General features: G+C 37.7%; 1 protein-coding gene across 2 annotated transcripts in view; it reads left to right on the top strand.

Annotated features, from left to right (window-relative positions):
- The window catches only part of Cacna2d3 (calcium voltage-gated channel auxiliary subunit alpha2delta 3), a 940,778-nt gene that overhangs the window by 257,396 nt on the left and 665,868 nt on the right, over positions 1 to 17,514 (top strand). The gene's annotated exons all lie outside the window — the stretch shown is intronic.

Here is a 17,514-nt window from a genome sequence, read left to right as displayed (position 1 = left end):
AGTTATCATGTCCCTTAGCCAAGCTATACACATTCAAGGTCTTTAAATCTTTGCTCATAAATCTCAGTCTTGCAGCCCCTCAACACCTACCCATATGCGCTGTGCAGTGTTTGCTTTGGATCAGAGCTTGGAAGCAGAGGAATTTTTCTCCTTAGAATTATTGGCATCAGTGTACACTTTATAAGACTGCCACAGACACACTCACACAGGGAATTAAGGAGACTCGATTCAGTTTACTATTGTTTTAAATATGGCCGAGCCTTTTAGCCCTCCTGATGATACCTCTTCAAAATTGAATTTGAGGCATGGGCGAAAGTCAACAATGACTAGTGTTTCCATTACTTTAAGGCTTATAAAGTATGGGGAAAAATAAAAAGGGAAAATCAAAAAAGAAAGTATAATAAGAAATGACAAACATACTGTGGTGAGCTGCAAGTTAAATGGGGTTCCAGTGGTTTCCAGCCGTGGGCCCCTCATGTGTGTGTTTGACTCTCATTATTGTACATACGAAGTTTCTGGCAATGCTCCTACTTCTCAGCAAAACCCATTCAGCTAATATAAAACCAATCAAAAGGAAATAAAAAACAATTTAGATATTGAATTTAATTCAATATTCGACTCAGTGTCTGGGGTGTGCAGTCTAAGAACTGGATTTGCTGGACTCCACGTGCTACCTGGTTCATGTGTGCCTCTCCCAGAGTCTGAATGGAAACCAGTATTTACTGACACATCTCTTGCACAGCCTGGTTTGTACTGCTGCTTTTTTGTGCAGCAGTGACTAAAACAAAAAAGTATTTGCAACACCAGAAGGGAAAATAAGTGTGCTAGACCTATTAAGTGATGGCTTATCAGTTTTTATTCCTTTAACAAAATATTCATTGAGGACCTTCTTGGTCCTGTGCATACTGTGCAAACTTGGGCTCTGCAGATATAATGAAGTGTATAGTAGTATATGGTTTGTGTGTGTGTGTGTGTGTGTGTGTGTGTGTGTGTGTACATACTTAAGAGAATAAGAATATCAACATATGGGAGTGATTGGGTTGTGGCCTATTTTGATTGGAGGTCTGGGACAGTTTCTCTAAAGTTGTGACTATTGAAAGTAGAATGTAAATGACCAGAAACATGACATTGAAGAATATAAAGGGGCTTAAGTTATAAAAAGCTATTAGGATAAGCTCAATAATACATTTTATATTCCAAACAAAGCCAGAGTGTTTCATGCAGTAAAAGTTGAAATCTGATTTTGCTGTAGTGATTGTGGTTGGTATGTAGGGATTGGCCCAAAGAGGTAGGAGTAGAAATGAGAGCCAGTGAGAGGGCTTTGACATTAATTCTTGAAGAGATCTTGCCAGGGTCATCAGGAATTGCTTATAGATTGGCCATCATCAGGAAGTTTATGTGTATTGGAGTAGGTGGCAAATAAATAAATAAAATAAAATAAATAAAAACTTCGGTATCTTGCTTTACAATCTCCAGTTTTGCACTGGTTCTTGGCTGTGTGTAAGGCTTAAGCCTTGGTAAGGAGTTAAGGTAAGAGGTGGAGAATTGACAGGATTTCCATGAAAGTGGTAAATAATTAAGTCATATAATTGTGAAGAAACAGACAGGGAAGAGAAAAAAGAGCCTAATTGAGCTAAATACCCCTTTTCCCATCATCTTCTCCCAATAGTCTGGAAACCCAATGTGCAAGTGCACAGTGTCAGTTTTCCTGCTCTGGTCTGGTTGGCTAAAAGTTGGGGAGAGTGATCATGGAATTGCTAATTTCTTTGTTGATGAGGTATTTGGGGGTCCCTGAGGATGGGTAACATAAACCATAGCCTAGTTTGAGTTCTTTTCAAGTTGTAGAGAACTATGCTTATATGCTCTTTAGTGAGTATTCTCCAGTATTCAGATCTAGGGGACATTAATCCCAGTTGGATCTAGATAGTGTTTATTTTATGATGCAGGCCAGTCAATAGTTCAGGCCAGTTATCATTCCCCAGAGAGAATATATGAAAGGAATATATGAAGGAACTGACACCTGTCCTTCCTTCCTATCTTCTTTCTTTCCTTTCCTTCCTTCCTTCTTTCTTTCCTTCATTTAGTGAAATTTCAACTCAGGGTGTTGTGTTTAATAAGCAGGCTCTCTACAGCCTTTTTTTTGGGGGGGGGGGTCCGGCTGTGGGGCCTGAACTCTGGGCCTGGGCACTGTCCTTCAGCTCTTCAGCTCAAGGCTAGCGCTCTACCACTTGAGCCACAGCGCCACTTCTGGCTTTTTTCTTTTTTTTGCTTATGTGGTGCTGAGGAATTGAACCCAGGGCCTCAGGCATGCAAGGCAAGCACTCTACCACTGAGCCACCTTCCCAGCCCCTCTACAGCCTTTTTGATTTAGGTGTTTTCATATAATGTATCAGGTTTATCTGGGCTGGCCTGGACCACAATCTTCCTATTTGCTCATCCCTCCATACCTGGGATGACAAGCCTGTGCCATCATACTCAGCTACTTGCTTGTTGAGATAGGGTCTTGTGACTGCTTTTTGCTTGCAGTGGCCCTGAACCCCAGTCTCCTGATCTCTACCTCCTGAGTAGCTAGGATTACAGATGGGAGCCACCTGAATCCAACCTTGTATTTTAAAGAGCCATCCGTCTTAGTTTCCCTTTTTGATTATTCACATTTTTATAGACTGCCATTCTCTATCTTTACTGTATTGTATGTGAATGAAGAGCTGTCTTTTAGCTTCACTTTTCTCTTTGCTGAGAACTTCCAGAACTCTGTGCCAACCTCAGGGCTTGGGTTACTGCAAAGACACTGCTGATTCAGGTTTTTGTACCTAATGAATCTTTATTGGCATTGAGGTCTAACCTTGACATAGCCTGGTGAGTTATGCCTTGGCAAAGACTCACAGGTCTGCATTCCTGTCTGTGAAGCCCTTTGTAAATAATGTGGGCTGGCTCAGAGGTGCTTCCAGCACAGCTGGCCTAGAGGAATGAGAAGTGTATGCAATGGTGGCCTTAAAATGTGAGGAGTATTTAGTATTAAATGTTGATGAATCAATTTTTGTGATAAGTTAACTTTTTGTTGAGTCCACATAGAAAATATTGAACAGTTTTTGTTGGTGAAATTTATTGAAAATTGGTCATATGAATCAATGAAGTCTATAACATTGATATCTAAAAAGTATACATTCTGCATCGTTTAGTGTTTGTCAAAAGCACTTTCAGGGATGAGAAACATTCTGGATTGTAAAACCTCCTCCAGCACATTCTGTCCTAGCTTCTGTGGCCCTTTCCTCCCTGGGCAAATTCTTCTTGGAAACTTGGTGACAACATAATTGCAGAAAGTTAGGGTCTTTGTTATTATCGAACTGACATGTATATAGGGCTCTTTCTCTGTGGGATATTATCATTAGGAACTCACTGTGAATGGTGACCACACTTGGCTCCTCTCCTATGTTTGGTTCTTCTTGATGTGATGTGACCAAGCATACAAATTTCCTGGTTCTTGTCACTCTGTGAGCTCTGTGAGTTCTGGATAGTCATCTCTAGAGCAATTTACTGTACAGGGCAGAGGCTTAATGAACATCTATTATTTGAGGGACATAGTCAATGAATAAAATTTGCCTTATATAAACTTTGAATAAACACATCTATTATGATGTGGGTTTAAATATATTGAAAGTCAGATCTTACCCCTTGGGATACACCAGATATATTCTATAAAAGCTGTTATAAATTGAAATAGAAATCACTGGCCATCTCAATTATTCAGTTTTTGATGGGGGATACCCAATGGGTCAGCCACTTTGAAAAATAGCTTGACAGTATCTTAAAATATATACACTTAAAACACTATTTATTAAAATGAATTTTAGGAAATTGAAATATTGTTCTGTTGGTGGTGGTGTTGGTTATGGTGGTGGAGACATTGTTTGCTTTTGCTTTGTATTTTTTTATGTTGTTGTTGCCTTTTGTCTTTTGGGGTAACAAAGGGGAAGTGCGAAAATAGAGGGAGGATAGTACTCAGTAGACTCTGTGGGAAATGAACTATACAACTTGTGAGCAGAGATGGGAGGGTAAAACTTGAGGAATATGAAGGAAGGGGCGACATTGTCCAAAAAGAAATATACTCATTACCTGACGATGGATTCAGTAACCCCTCTGTACCACACCCTAATAACACAGTAAAATTATACTTTAAAAAGTGATACATACTCTTGCCATATGAGTCAGAAATTATGCTTTTTAATATTTACCCAAATATATTGATAATTTATGTTCGAAATCTGTGCACAAATGACAAAACTTGAAGCAAAGATGAATGGAAAAATGGTAGTACATCCATATGACAGAATATTATTCAGTGATAAAAAGAAACTGTGAAACCATGAAAAGTCGTGAGATAAACTTAAATGTATATTGTTGTGTGAAAGAAGTGAACCTGAGAAGGTTACTGCCTTTTGGGAGGATCCAACGATATGCAGTTCTGGATAATGTAAAAACACAGAGATGGTAAAAAGATGTGTTGCCAGGGGATTTGGAAGGAGAGGTAAATAGGGGTGGGGATGGGGTGGAGAGAAAGGTAGTGAAATTATTCTGGATGCATATTATATGCTTACCAAAAATCTGAGAACGTACAACCCCAAGAGCTATGAATTTGATTTAATAGTGACATATGGACTTCAAGTCTAACATATGGATCATCCTAAAGCAAGCTGTTAATAGGGGAAACTGTATGGGGGAATGCAAGTGAGGGATGAGGGGCTATCAGGGCTGTTTTTCTCTTAGAATTGCTCTATGAAATAAGAGCCAATAAAAAAGCAAAGTGATGTAGAAATAAAGGAGACTCATTGAAGAGATTGACCTTGTCTCTTGCTATTATAGTTATCAAAAATATTATTTGCATCTAATCCATTAAGTTGTAAATAATCCAAAAAGCATTATTTACATCCAAGTCATTAAGTTGTTTCAATGTGGTTTTACTTAAGTAAAGGAAATATTCTCCCTCTGACTACACAGAAGACTGGTTGTGACATTTGCCATTAGAATTCAGAGTTCGAGTGTCTCTTAGGCAGGCTGCTCAATTTCTCCATGTCCTAGTTTCATCATCTGTAAAATAAGGATAATAATGCCTGAGGATACTTACAATCAGAGGTCCTGGAAGGATAAGAGGGCATCTCATGGTCCTTGAACAATCTTCTGAAATGTGAGGCATCCTCGGGGGGAGCTGCTGGCCCCTGGTGCCTTATCTGAAAAATGATCATGTTGCTCCCTTCATCCCTGGTGTTCTGCAATTCTTGTTCTGGTGCTCAGTGTGTGAAATTGCCTATGAATCAACAACACAGAAAATTGAATATCAACCAGAAGCAATATTTAGTTGTTAAAAGTTAAATAGGAAAAAGAAAAGTCTGGGAAGCAAATAAGGTTTTTTTTATTTGTTTTTTTTTTTCTTTTTCTTTTCTTTTTCTCTTTTTCTGCTCTTTGTTTGTACTGGACCTAGGGCTGGAACTCAGTTGCTGGGCACTGTACCCTGAGCTTCTTTTTCTCAAAATTAGCACTCTATTGCTTGAGTCACAGCTCCACCTCTGGCTTTTTTTGTGTGTGTGATAGTTTATTGGAAATAAGAATCGCATAGACCTTTGAACCATAGGCTTTGAACCATACTCCTCAGATCTCAGTCTTCCTGAGTAGCTAGGATTATTGGTATGAAACTCCAGTAACCCAGATTAATTTGGAACTATGTATCCCAGGCTGGCATCTAACTTGCAAGTTTTCCTGCTTTTGCTTAGATAATTATGATTGGTATTTGTTGTTTGTGTTCTGGGTAATTTCTTTTTTTCTTGTCCATCTTTATTTCTTTCCATAAACACTCCTCATACTTCCATAAATTCTCCTTCTATTCAGACATCTCTTCATATAGTCTCAGAGGTCCCCTGCAAATAATATGTGTCGGGTAGAGATGAGTTAATATATTTATGTATTCACAACAGATACATTCTGGAATAAATCACTTCTTAAGAAACTGCATTTTGCACTGATGTAGATGGGGGAATGGATTCAAGGTTTGTCATCTAATTAAGTTCAAATGGGAAGGAACACTTCTCCCAGGATTATGTTTCTTACCATAAGAGTAGGAGTAAATTAAACTGTATGTATGGCCTAGTTGAATTAATATCTCAAATATTCTCTGAACACAAAAGCCCTGGAGATAAACTTTTGAGAGTGGCTACTTATACGTTAGTCGAGTTCCCAGAAAAATGATTTTGTCAAACAAGATGAAGGGCAAAGTACTAGTTTCATCATAGGAAAGTCCCTGGCATGTTGGTGACATGTTACAGAGTTCAAGTGAGTGAAGCAGTTGGTATACTAGTATGAAGCTGGGAACTATTGATGGCCTTCCAGTAAAGGGGTAATTCATGTTTGATAAGGAATATATTATGTGGGAGAATTCCCCAAGACATTTCTCGGTCATCCAATTTGTGATTGATTCTCTGTGGAAATCAAGGGTTCCGTAATCAGACACGTTTGCAAAGTGATTTTTGTTCTCTCTTTATAGCTGCCTGAAGCCAATTAGAATGCAGCCTTCAGATGTTCTGCAGTAAAGAAATTTGCTTTATTTGCCAAACTTAACATTTTAGCTAGAATTTCCTACACACATGGTACTTGGTGATACTATATTTTTTTCATGTAAATCACCTACAGTTGTCTGAGATGAAAAATTTTCTGAAAGTACATTTGGGACACTTCTTATGCCAGAGGAGTATTCTAAGGTTTGACAAGAAGGACACATTTCAGAACACTCCTGTAGAAATCTGGTGGAGGATGTCATTGTAAGACTCAAAGGGTGCAACAGCAAATCATTGGTTCCTGGTCACATGTATTTTCAGAGACTGAGCTCAGGAGCAAGCAAATTATGACCAAAAGGTCAGATCTGTTTATCTACAATCTTTTTGGTGCTAATCTTGGGGCTTAACTCAGGGCCTGGGTGCTATCCCTGAGCTTTTTTACTCAAAGCTGGCACTCTAGCACTTGGGCCACAACTCCATTTCTGTTTTTTTTTTTTTTTTTTTTTTTTTTTTCTGTGGTTAATTAGAGATAAGAGTCTCACAGGCTTTCCTGCCTGGCTGGCTTTGAACTCCAATCCTTGGATCTTAGTTTTCTGAGAGCTAGCATAGCAGGCTTGAACTACTAGTGCCTAGCTTCTTCTTTTTTGTTTTTTGTTTTTGTTGGTCGTGGGGCTTGAACTCGACTTGGGCGCTGTCCCTGTGCTCTTCAGCTCAAGGCGAGCACTCTACCGCTTGAGCCACAGCGCCACTTCCGGTTTTCTAGTGGTTTATTGGAGATAAGAGTCTCACGGACTTTCCTGCCCAGGCTGGCTTTGAACCTCGATCCTCAGATCTCAGCCTCCTGAGTAGTTAGGATTACAGGCGTGAGCCACTGGCGCCCTGTTTAGCTTCTTTTTATGATAAAAAAAAAAATTGGCATCCATCTGTATTGGTTCCTTCATGTATTAACTGAGTACTGACACAGAGGAGTTGATTGATCTGAACAGAGAGTCCATAGCCAGCAAGGCCATAAATATTTACCAGGTGGTACTTTTTCGAAACATGACTGACAATATACTAGGATAAGAGAATTACCTGTTTTTTGTTCTATCTGTTTCTTCAAATAGACAGTTGAAAATGTTTATACATTAACAGAATCCCAAATAACAATTCAACTCTCGAAATCAGCCCCATCTTGATTTTTTTAAATGACAGACTGGGTTGCTACCTGCTCTGAATGTTCAGAAAATTAAGTTCTGTCTTTATTTATGGTGGGATGTTTTATATACCTCTTTGGGTTCCATAGTGGAACATCAGAAGGCATCACAAAGCCTTTTTTGTCTAGAGCATTGAGCTTCATGAACTATCAGTCATCGCCTTGGAATATCCTCAATCTGTGTCAAAATCTATAGGGATTCAGCTATATTCCTGATTCTTAAGCTTAGTTCCTCTACATTGTTGGTACTGGCAGGCTTTTTATGTTCCCTCCCTTGGAGAATAACATTTTTCATATATTTTGGAGGCACATGTATTTCTATACAATTTTTAATGTAAAATCTTATGGTGGTAAGGTATGTAGCTGCCTTACAAGGGAAAGAGGGTCATTCAACTCTATTACTCTCAGAAGATGTCTTGATATGGTCTACTGAAGACCTGGGCTGCCTTGCCCCAGAATGTATTTTATTATTTTTTTCTCTGTCTCATCCATATAGGATCCAAAATAAAATCTACTAATGCATTGCCATAGATATATTTAAAATTCTAAGATATCTAGTTTGTAGTTATGTTTTAAAAAGATGGCCTATAGAAGTTGCTAGTTTTTGTCACTTTATTTGTGGTAGCAAGTGTTACAAAAAAAAAAACTCTCCGTAGTTTTTGGTAGCTTCACTGTTAAAACATAAAAAACTAATGGTTCTTAGCTGTGAAGCATGCCTGTGAAAATGTTCACCAGCCAATCATGATCAAGTATTTATTTTTACACAACATTAAGTACCAGCAAAGAATTCCACAGCTTATAACATAGATGGTCCCTAATGAAGTGTGAAAGTTGCTTCAGAGCTTGGTAGGTGAGAAGAAAATATAATAGACCTGACTAGAATTCCTGAAGGTTTTTCCAGGTCAAACAGAACATGTTTAGCCAATGCACATTGTGTCTTCAGATCCTCAACCTGATCAGCTTGTTTTAGAATTCATATAACAAGAGGAAATATCTAAGAATCATGAACTGTGGGTCTGATTTAACTTCCAAGCCTTTGCATGTGGGAATGTACACTTTAGTTTTTCATTCGAGAACAAGAGAATACTGATGATTTCAGGATGAGCAGAGACAACTTGCATTGCAATCAGTGATATCTGTGGTGGTTGTAGTATTTACTTTGTGAAACTATATGGAGTAGCTAAAGAAACCTTCATATTTAAAACAGGATAGTTTGGAAAAAAGAAATTCAGCTATGTTTCAGGTAATCCTAGCTATTCAGGAGGCAAAGATCTGAGAATCATGATTTGAAGCTAGCCCAGGCAGAAAAGTCTGTGATACTCTTATCTTTTTTTTTTAATGGAAGCAGCTATGTTTATTCAGTTCCATGCTAAACATTAAAAAAAGTGTAGAATTTTGTACACCTCTTCAGACAATACTCTTATCTTGAATTAACCACCAAAAAGCCAAAATGGAGCTGTGTTCAAGTGGTAGTGAACCTGCTTTGAGCAGAAAATGCTAAGGGATAACACCAGGGTCCTGAGTTCAAGCCCCAGTACTATCACAAAACAAACAAATACTTTAGGAAACTAGGCTAGCGATTTGCTATGAAACAGCTCATTCTGTGTTCTTGGTTGGGATCTAAACATCATTTTTCTCTACATAGTGGAAATTGTACTATTTTCCTTTACCAGTTTCTCAGACTGTAATTATCAAGAGAAAGACTGGAGAGGAGAGAAATCTAAGGTAGCTCATTTCTGAAAATGATAGTAGTTTTCTCTCCATAGGAGGGCTTATGTAGTCTTGTTGAATTTTATGTGTGCTAGCATTTGTGTTAGCACATGTATACACTTTATTTACCATGAAAATAGATGTATGAGGACTGTGAAACTTAATCATCAACAAGAACATAAAAGCTACTGTGAGCTGAGGGATTATGACATATTATGAGAGTATTATTACTTTCCATAAATGATTTTCAATTTTTGGAACCACCCACAATTAGTAGGTACAGCATCCTATATTAGTTGTCTGTTGTTGCATAACAATTTAACACAAATATAGTAGCACCAAACAGCACCCATTTATTACCAAAAATAGGTTAGAGGTATGGGAACAGCATAACCTGAGTTTCCCATTCAGTGTTTCACTAGACAGAAACCTAACGTTAGGAGAGGCTGCAAGTTTGTTAAAGGCTTAGGGCCCTCTTTCCAGCTCATTCAGATTATTGGCAGACTTAATCCCTTGAGAATTTAGAAATATGATCCCTGTTTTCATGATTGTTGGCTCTTAAAATCCATCTGGGGGTATCAACCTCTGTAGTACTCTTTCCCATGAGAGTTTACATCTTCAAAGCTAATGGGAATGCAATCATTCTCATTTTGCTTATATACCACATTATATTATATAAGCTAATCATTGGAGTTATTATTCCATTGTCTTCACAGACTACCCACACTCCAAGATAGGAGATTATGTCCAGTATTCAAGTGTGAGTATCTTTGGAGATAGGCCAAATTATACAGATAGGAGAGAACTGTTAGAGAGATGGCATTTGTAAGCTGAAATAAGACAGCACATGTAAAGGAGGGATTTGATCACTCTCAGGCATGACACACTTCTATTTTGCACTGGTGAGATGTCACATATCTTTAAGAAAACAGTGGGTAGTGACAACTCATCAGCCATGTGTATCAAGTCATAAGGTAACTGCAGCAAATGCCAGAGCTCCCCCAAGTGTTATACATGGACAGATGTTAGTTTAGAGCTGATTATTTTTAGTCAGTGCTATGATATAAATATGCTATGATATAAGAACAGAAGGTGAGAGTACATGTGTAGAAAATTTTATAATACTACGACATTGCTGTGGCATCAGCACACTGTGCTTTTGTGTTTTACAAAAGTAATGGACTCCAACAGATTAGAACACACACTCACAACAGAACCAAACCAAATCAAACCAAACCCCAAACACACAAACACAAACAAACAAACTCACTAATCTTTTGGTCAGGACTTGTGTTCTCAGATGGAGCCTCATACTCTAGGGCTGAATATAAAATCTATCTGAGGAACATTCTCATGTTGGTCTCCAGGGTTAATTGTAGCTGATGTATTTGACAACTCTTTCTGGTGAGTTGAAGTTTTACTCTTTCTTGCTAGTCCAAGCCTAAAACACTAACCAGTTTCCCAAGGATTATGGATGACTTGTGAATCAGAATATTCTGAAGCCCCAATAGATGCTCTTGTGTTGCTTTTAGAGTTTACAAAGAAACTGTCTTGGTAGTCTTCCAGGAGGTCAAAGTTGGTTGACAAGATTGTCTCAAGGTTCTTTGGATAGCAAGTGGCCAACTTCCATAGGAATCAGTATTGATGAACATTGTTGTGGAGCTGCAGAGTTATACGAAGGAGCTTAAGGGAGTAAAATTGGGTTAGAGGAAGGGGCTTTTAGTGTGTCACCTCTGTTACTCTGCCTACTGACTTCTGCTCTCAGCATGATTTTCTTCTCAGCATGGTTTTCTTCTCCTGGCTTATCTGCCGCATTGTGGATCATAGCCCTCTCTCCTCTCCAAGGCTCACATCCTTAATAAAATGTCCTAGAGAGAATGGTGAAAGTCTCCAATTCCAAATCCTCATGGAATAATATCTAAAAGTCCCAGCTTGGTTAGATACCCACTCTCCAGAACACCATTGATTATAACAAGATAGCATCTGGGCTCCTTCTAGGGTTTTCAGCCAGCTCTCAGAGAGGGGGTCATGCATGGTGGGCAGATGCTCTGAAACGGCTAATAATCCAACCTGTGCGTAGATCTCAAGAGTACACATTAGCATTCTCTACATGGCAGCGCATGCTGATTAGCTTCCTAAAAAAATAATTAGTGAAGACCTTTTTGACATTCTGTAGCTCAATCATTGCCTGAAACATGGTCTTGTTTTCATTAAGACAAAATATCAAAACAACAGGGACATGCAATTTTATCTTCTTGAAAAATCTCTCCCTTCAGAATAAAAAGACTTCAAGCAACATCTAATTGTTCCTGTGAGTCTTAATTTGATAACTTAAAAATCTTTATAGTCATGAATGTCTGTGGAAATTTCCTGTCCCTGCCACAGATCAAACTATTTAAATGATGGACAGTGATTTTATATTGAGCTGTGATAATAATATCTCATTTGCTGCTACTTAAGTGATTTTTTTCCTCTTAACACATGTAGGTCAAGTTACTCTTTAAGACTTAAAAAATGGAAGAAAAATATGGCAAATGGAAAAAATCCAATTAACAACAACTTTAGACTTTTGAAGTATGACCATTACATTTTCCAACACTGGTTACTTCTCAGTTGTTGTAGTGATTTTAGCTGTTTATTACAATATAGATAATAACTCACAGATGGCACTTGTTCCAAATTAAAAATAAATGTGTGAACATGGAATGAGAAAGTTGAATGAAAAGCAGCTTTTTCATCAATGAATAATTACCATATTTAGCTTATGTTTATGACTAATAACATACTGAACTCCTCTTATCAGAGAAATGGATTTTTTCATGTATATATATATATTATCCCATTCATTTTTCCTGTCTTATAAGAGACTAAAGATAAATTTTATCTCATTTCTGTCTGATAAGAATGAGAAATGAAGGTATGAAATGATTGTGAGCAATTGCTGAATTTTGTGATTGGGAATTGGATGGTAAAACTTGCGTTCTTCGATCTTGGATCAACTCACATTTTTTATTTTCCTTTCCTTTCCCTTTCCTTTTCCACTTTCCTCTTCTCCATTCCACTCCCTTCTATTTCCCTCCCCTTCTCCCTATTCCACTCTCTTCCTCTCTCCTTCTTTCCCCTCTCATCTCCTTCCCTACAATTAGCTTATGCTCACCTCAGCAATCACTGTGTGTCTGAGATTGCAGATTTATGATATGATAGATAAGGTAATCTGTCATCCTAGATTTGGCCAACTTGGATAATGATGAGTCAGGGAATGATGGGAAGGGGAATGTGTGGTTAAACAACACCAATATATAGAGGGTTCTCATCTAAGTCCAACATATCAAGGCCTAAGAGCTGCTCTATAGCTGATATTTCCAACTAGTACAGATGAATGCATCTGTCAGCTCAATACAGATTTGTTAACTGTTGCAGTGAAAAGGGTCTAAGACCTCAAATGAGAAGGCATTCATTTTGCCTCGGAATGTTCAACAAGTATTATGGAACAGGGCATATTTAAATTGTTGTGGGTAGCATAGGAGCTTGCTGGTCAAGATGAATTTACCACATGTGAAAAGTTTCATACTTGTTTATTTAAATGACTTACATGGATTATTCACCAGTGATGGTGGGAACTTACTTTTCCCATTACTCTACACTCAATCTAGAAAACCTTTTGAAATGAAAGAGGAGTTAGTGTTTCCTATTGAAAATGAATAACCCTGAAGCTAGAAAATAATTTGCTCTCAAACTTGGAAAGCAAATGTAAAATACATTTTCCCCCTGGCTAGAAGAAAATGTTTAAATCCATTAGGATGCAAAGATTAGGGGCTTAAATTGGGTCACAGGAAATGTTCCAGCTCCCCCGTATATACTGAATTATTGTTTTGCAGTGGTGCAGGCACTTTGCCCCTAAAGAAGGCTTCTTCATACGGCTGAAAAGCTGTGAGAGAAATCTTTTAAAAAGGCCTATGCATTTCACCTTGGAAGCCATTAGCTTACATATTCAATGGACATGATTCCGGATTTGGGAATCAGATTTTTCCTTTCAGATTTTTTTTTTACTTTCGATTTTTTTCTCTTTCCCAGATGCCTCTTGACAAGGAAATGACAATTGTGTGTTTATCCCTGTGCATATTTGCATTATACTAAATCTTAGAAATGTTCTCAATTTTTTTCTAACAAGAGGAGCCACCTCAAATGAGAAGAGTACTTCAAATTCAAAGTAGAGAGCAAAGAAAGCAGGGAAGAGGAAGAAAACATAGTTTACAAGTAAATGTGGTGGCAGGATTCCAAGCACCTGCCAGGTGGAAGTTGTTAGGCGTGATAAAATGATTATTGACTTAGAATTCATTCATCCTCACCTGCTCAAACTTGATGAACTGCCAAGTTGAATTCTCTCAGTACCAACTTTACCTTTTCTAATAATTTTCTCCTCCAACAGCTGTCCAGTCATATTGCTTTGAATTGGTACTATTGTAGTTGTTGGATTCCTATAGGAGTAGCAAATGTTTCTGTGCACTAAAATCGGAAACTTTCTACTTATTTTATACACCATCAATGAAGTTTTTTGTTAAAATTGTCACAAAAATGCAAAACACATCTGTGACATTCCCTCCTGCACACCCCATATTATAATCTATTGTATTCTAGGTGTTCAGTATTCTAGGTGGCTTCCCTGTGGGGATGATCTAGTTCTGACCACCCACATTGAATGAGAAGAAACAGGTGTCAAATGTCCTTAGGTCAAGAGAAGTGCAGAGTTTATGATCCATTAGGGAGGGTACGGAGAGGGTGAGGTGTGCAATTTATCAAAGTGAGTAGAAAACAGCATTAGGGATTAAAAGTAAAAGAAAAGCATAGGCTTAGTGGACTTTGAAGAGGCCTGGCCACAGGTGAGCTGCTCAGAGCACATCCGAGGTTTGGGTAGTCTTTTTTCAAGACTGCCTTTCTATAGCAGTATCTTGTTAGGGCAAGGACTTTGCCTCAGCATTGTTTTATCCAGCATTCCTGGGCTGTGCTCCTATGAGCCAGTTTGGCCTTTCTGGTAATCTTTTGCTGCTCTTTCCTGGTCCCTGACTTGGCTTTCATTACTGAAGTGCTTGCCCACCCTGAATTATAGTAGTGTTCTGTCTGATGATTCACTATCCACTATCTGCCTGTTGTTTGTAATGCTAATTATCTGCAAAATAGGATGCAGTATTTCTGGTTTTAATTGAATGCCTTTATGTTAAAAGTTGTGACTTACTAAAGAGTATAAATTACGTGAGTTTTTTTAAAAATAAGTTTTTATTGTGAAAATACTGTACAGAGGGGTTACAATCACATGAGCAAGATAATAAGTACATTTCTTTTTTTTTATTGTGAAAATACTGTACAGAGGAGTTACAATTACATGGGCAAGATAACGAGTACATTTCTTATCAAGCATTGTTGCCTCCTCTTTGTTTTGAGTACATTTCTTATCAAGGATTGTTGTTGCCTCCTCCTTTGTTTTTCCCCTACCATCCCTTCCCTCCCACCTCCACAACTACATCACCCCCACCTAAATTGTAAAGTTTTGTTTTTCGACATAGTGTCTTGTACATTTCATTGTTGCAATGGGTCAATAAACCTGTATCTCTAAACAATTTGTTTTTTACCTTCTGCTCCCCAAATTATACCAACATCAAATACAGTGAAAACAGGGGTTATACCAGGGGGTGGGACATACAAAGCAAAAAAAATCACATGGTAGTTTATAAATACATTAGAAACAATGTAAGAAAAAAAAAGAGTTTTTTGGTAGGAAAGTATTAGAAATTAAGGTTCTTTTATAAGGATCAGAAATATTATTTGACAGAAAACCATAAGCACAGGTTGGTTTTCTTTTGTTGATTTATCTGTAATTGTTTTTTTAATGCTGTTACCATATCTGATATACATCCAGTCAAATACTACTTATTTGATCAAATGTTTAACACCTTCAGTATTTTGTGCAATCTTTAAAGGACGGATTATGTTTTAATAGTGTTGTCTTAATAAATGATAGTTGAGCTTTTCCCCAGATTTTTATTAGTGTCAATTTTGACAATAGTATAGAACAGGACTAAGTTCATTCTCTAGGAGGATTTCATTAAAATTCACAGAGAACAGGTGCCATGGGAGTACTGAGGAATACATATAGTATTCAGCCACACTTCACATGGCTGGCGTTGGACTGAGGAAACAAAGTTAGAGCCTTTTACTTTTTCCTAGTCTCTTTTTCCAGGCACTAACTCCAGTGACCTCTACCTCTTACCAATCTGCGTCACATTTCATCTATCACCTCATTAAACTTATTAAGGTTGAAGTTCAGCCATATATATATTATATATATATATATATATATATATACACATACACACTTACACATGAGCATATATATATATGTATATATATACACATATATATACATATATATACATATATATATACACACACACACACACATATATATATATATATATATATATATATATATATATATATATATGCTCTTGTCCCAGGCTTGTCTTAGCTCTTCCCTCTGGTCTTACCTAGTTCACTGCGCTAATGAGCTGTTGTTCTGAAGGTACACTTTGGCCTTCCCCTCCCAGGATGAGCATCCTTCCTCTGAATTCTCCTAAATTCTAGGCCCCTTTGAAGGTTAGTTCAAATTTTCCCCTTTGTGAAGTTCCCTCCCTTGCTAGACAGAAATCATACTTCTTTTTTTTTTTTTTTTTTTTTTTTAAATTGTATTTTATTTTATTTGAGAACATACTGTACAAAGGGGCTACAATTACATGGGCAGGATAATGGATACATTTCTTACCAAGCATTGCAGCCTCCTCCTTTGTTTACCCTTCACTTCCCTTCCCCGCCTCCCCCCTCCCCCCACCCAATTTTACCCCCCTCCCCCCACCCAATTATACCCCCCTCCCCCGCCCCCACACCGGCATTGTAAAGCTGGTTTTGACATGACATTTTGTACTTCTCATTGTTGCAACAGGTCCACCTGAATCCTTAAACGACTTGTTTGTCCCCATCTACTCCACATGTTATACTGACATCAAATATAGTGAAAACGGGGGTTACACTGTGGGGGAGGGACATACAAAGCAACAAAGAAATAATCTTATAAATGCATTAGAAATACATGCATGAAAGAAACGAAAACATTAAAATACATATTTAAGGGTTCATTTTCCTAGCATCACATTATCTGACCTTTTCCGCTTGACTCATACCTATACTAGATATTGCAAATAAGGGAAACCATGGGACCTATGCTTCTTTGGGCTTGGCTTACTTCACTTAATATAATTTTTTCCAAACCTTTCCATTTCCTAACAAATGGGGAAATGTCATTCTTTCTGATGGAGGCATAGAATTCCATTGTGTATATATACCACATTTTCTTGATCCATTCATCTACTGAGGGGCATCTGGGTTGGTTCCATATCTTAGCTATGGTAAGTAATGCTGCAATAAACATAGTTGTGCTGGTAGCTTTAGTGTGGTCTTGTTTGTAAACATTTGGGTAAATGCCCAAAAGTGGGATTGCTGGATCATAGGGGAGATCTATGTGAAGTCTTTTGAGGAACCTCCATACTGCTTTCCAAAGTGGTTGAACAAGTTTACATTCCCACCAACAATGAAGTAGGGTTCCTTTCTGTCCACATCCCCTCCAGCATCTGTTGTTATTGGAGTTCTTGAGAAATCATACTTCTTATGCAGCCCCTATAACCTGATTTTAGTTCGACCCATTATTGGAAATCTGGCAAAAAGCATTAGCTTGATTATTTATTATTTATGGATATAACCGCAAATTCTGAGAGGAAAGAAACTTAATTATTTTGTAATTCCCTTCAGTACCTAGCTATACTTCTATATATTGGATACTTAAAAAGTATTTGTTGGCTAATTAGCTTCATGGCTTTTAAGATTGGATGTTTTTCATTCAATTTATTGTTTTGTTCTTGGTGTAGCATATGAGCAGTGGGAAAAACCTTACGGTAAAGATCTGGGGTATAAATAAACAGTAATAAGTTATTGTGAGCCTTCTGCAGTAGGTATTGCAAA

Source organism: Dipodomys merriami, unplaced genomic scaffold, assembly GCF_024711535.1.
Source record: "Dipodomys merriami isolate MVZ:Mamm:240054 unplaced genomic scaffold, mDipMer1.0.p SCAF_13, whole genome shotgun sequence".
Lineage (NCBI taxonomy): Eukaryota > Metazoa > Chordata > Mammalia > Rodentia > Heteromyidae > Dipodomys > Dipodomys merriami.
This window is presented reverse-complemented; position numbering and strand designations above follow the sequence as displayed.